At 41.6% G+C, this 3,540-nt stretch overlaps 1 protein-coding gene across 1 annotated transcript in view; it reads left to right on the forward strand.

Annotated features, from left to right (window-relative positions):
• The window catches only part of LOC122787912 (junction plakoglobin-like), a 497,854-nt gene that overhangs the window by 204,960 nt on the left and 289,354 nt on the right, over positions 1 to 3,540 (forward strand). The gene's annotated exons all lie outside the window — the stretch shown is intronic.

Here is a 3,540-nt window from a genome sequence, read left to right on the forward strand (position 1 = left end):
GTGGTAGCTGTATATGTTACATCCTGTTTTGGACTTGGGTTTGTATATTTGTAATAGATTTTGGGTTGAGCTCCTAAGTTGCCTTGTAGTGGAGTAATGGGAGATGAGGGGGCTTAGAGCTGGACAAAAGGCAGACTGATATAGAATGTAATGCATTATTTGGAGCTGGGCGAGGAGAAGCTGGTGAGGTAGTTCAAGCCAATTTAGTTATTTTAGGGGGAGAGAATGGTGGGATTTATAGGTTTGTTGAGTTGGAAATCTAGCTATCTTGTAATAGCTTGACTCAAACTTGATAAGTAGGGTGGAGTTGAGATTAGTAAATATTTGGGAGCAGTATGTTAAGCACGGCTTGTTAAGCATTTTAATATGCATTTAGTATATGTTGAACACTGAGCATTTAAAAAGGTGCAAGTATTGTTACTACTGTAATAATTTCCTTTCCTGAATATATGTATATTACTGAACGTCTGTTTAAAAATTTTTGCACAGTGTTGCATTTCTCCCCAGGCCTCTGCTGAAAGAGGTTTTTCTTTTTTGATGAAATCCAGTGGGAACATACCAGTAGAGAAAAGCAAAAAAAAAAAAATAAATAAATTCTGGGCACGTAACTGTTTAATTTTGAAATGCCATCTTTTAAGGGCTCAGACTCTATTTTTTTTTTTGTCTTTGATTTCCAGTCTCTGGAATAAACTTGTAGTTCAAATCAAACACACTGGGTCTCCAATAATTTTTAAGGAGCTCTATCTTGCCTATCAAGATGTGTCCTAGTATATATTAGCTAAAGTCATTTGAGTTTGTGTTGAAATAGGCTTTTAGGCTGAAACACTGGGATTGCAGTCTTTCTGTTCCTGTTTTGTGTGAAGAAAATGCCTTTGTCAGTCACTTACTGATGAAACCAAACACATCTTCAATTTTGAAATGGTCAGAATTTTATAACTAGGTTTTTCAAGTCTATTTTGAAGCTGCAAAGTCACATTTTTCAGATCATAGTTGAGTTGCAGTGCATCTCTAGCAGCATGCTGACTAGTTTAGTGTTTAGGGCATTTTACTACTGGTGGCATCCTGTTGATTAGGTAAAGGTCTTTAAAATGTTTGTGTCTTCAGAGCAAAACTGAATTCTAGATGCTTGTATCTAGATTAGATACTTGCACCCTCCTCTCTTCAGTTCATAGATTTGTGTAATGTTGCTTCTTTAATTTGCCAGAAACTGAGCTCACCGCAGTGGCTTTGCAGTGCAGGTGCTCTGGATTTCAGTTTTGGCCTGTGATCTGTGGACTGACGCAGCTTATCCATTAAGTGATTGATAGTTTAGGCACTAAAGTGTTCCAATGTACGTATCCATATGAGATAGTCTGTGACCCTGTCTCGAATCTGTGTATGCTCTTACAGGATGTCATATTGAGAATTGCAGTTATGTGACTGTTGTAATGTGTTTTCACACTTTTGTCAGTCATTAGCAGTTTTAGCACCCATTAGCACTGTTATGTGTAAATGTTTGTATTGATTTTTCCATCAGTTGTCAGATAATTACTTATGAAAAGAACAGTCACTTCAGTGACTAAGCAGTGCATTTTAGTGACCCTGAGCTGTGTGGTGTATATGATGCCCCCCAATGACTTAAACGGTGGTTATGCATCACTCCATTGAGTATCGTTTTATGGGAGGCAGATTCACTGTTAGTCCACAAATCTTTTTACAGTGATGCTTGGTAACATACTCTTCAGGAAATCCCACTGAGGTTAACTAGCCTGCTTAGGAAACTGTCTGCAAGTAGAATTTGCATTTCCTTGTTGTTTTTTATTGGATTATAGGTTACTAGGCTAATGGCCCCAGAGCTTTTTAAGCCTATCCATTCATGCCACAGTTTTCACATACAGTGAGCAGAAAAGGGAAATAGATGACAGGGGCCCAGAGGATTTTCATTAAGTGTGTTTCTCAAGTGGTGGCAGTTAAGTACCCAGGGGCAGATGGATTTTTATCCCATTGGAAGTATTTTTATCCCATCGGAAGTATCCAAGATTCCAGTTTTCATACTGTCAGACTATATGTCTTCTAAATGCAAGAGAGCAGGTTCCATTCCTTTACATTTGGGTACACTTTTCTTCCCTTGGGTCTTCCTGTGGCAGGTCTCTATCGCATAGCCCTGGAATTTGATCTTGCCTGGCATAGTTAGAGATATTTGCTAAGGCAGTAGCAGTAGTGTCTGACCAGATTATTTCCCAATGCCATCCTGTCCGCGAAGTGTGTAAATACACTAACATTTTAGTGTTTGCATCTATCTTGTCCGTGGGCGCCTTAGAGGCATCGGACCCTGTGAGGTTAAGTGCCCCGCCTCATTTATGAGGGCCAGTGTTTTATTGGATCCATCTGCCACCATTATATTATCAACAGTGGGACAAATGGTCTCAACTAAGCTGCCTGTGTCATTGGAATGGTACCTTTTCCCATGGCACTGCTAGTGGCGTCAGATATCGGTGCTGACATTGGGCCAGATATTTCTGGTCATGGCTTTTGTGTTGCATGGCTCAGCCTTTCACCCCTTGGGGGGGGGGGGGGGTCAGATCTCTGGAATGAAGGGTAACTGGGGTCACAATCAGTTTTGTTAGCCTCAGTCTTGGTCCCAGTGGCCACTGTCCTATCCTGGGATCTTTTGCGTCTGTCTTAGCTGGAAACCTGTTGTCCAACACTCCCATCTCCTTCCCGAGCAAGACAGGACGACTATGAAGAGTTCTTGCAGAATGTCATTTGTAGGTCTAGAGATTCCTCTTGTTCCATCTCTTTGAGTAAGTCCCACAAAAAGCATAGAAGGAAGCACCAATGTAAGAGGAGGTATTTATACTCCCCTATGGAGTTTCTCTAAGCAGATGTGAATGAGGGTAATGGCTCTGTTCCCTTCATCCACCCAAACAATCCCAAAATTTGTGGTAATCTTGGAAATGATGAGGTAAAAGGCGGGATGATCCCAACCCCCCCCCCCTCCATCTTCTCCTTGGTGCACCGTGAAAGACATTCTGGTTTACCAAGTAATCTTTCAGGCTTGTCTCCATAATTGACAGAATTGATGTGGCTAGTGGTGCAATCTACCGTGAAAAATAAAGATATTGTGGTTCCCATCCCAAGGAGACTAGATACTCCAAACTCCCAAGGACTGGATGTGCTGGCAGACTCCCAGGCCAGATTCCAATGTGGTATTGTCAACCTTCAAAGAAAACCTGTGCTCTTCAAATCCCACTGTAAGTTCACCAGATTGGGATTCCAAGTTTCAACAAGAGCTGCCAGTTGAGGGCAGCTGTTTTGCTGGTGGTTGCCGAATGGGACCTGAAAGTCAAGCTGCAGTCTTGGCTGACAGCCAGCTCTTTGACTGAGCTCACAATGCTCCTTGGTTATAATTCAGTGGATGGTGCAGCCAGTGTAACAGTGCACCCTCATTCCTGGATGGACCTTAAGCATTTTATCATAGATGTAAAGATGACCTTTATGGATGTGCATTTCAGTGCAATTGGTGAAGACATGCTTGCAAAGAACCAGACTTTGTATGTT

This window comes from Protopterus annectens, chromosome 13.part0, assembly GCF_019279795.1.
Source record: "Protopterus annectens isolate FY-2018-M chromosome 13.part0, PAN1.0, whole genome shotgun sequence".
Classification (NCBI taxonomy): domain Eukaryota; kingdom Metazoa; phylum Chordata; order Ceratodontiformes; family Protopteridae; genus Protopterus; species Protopterus annectens.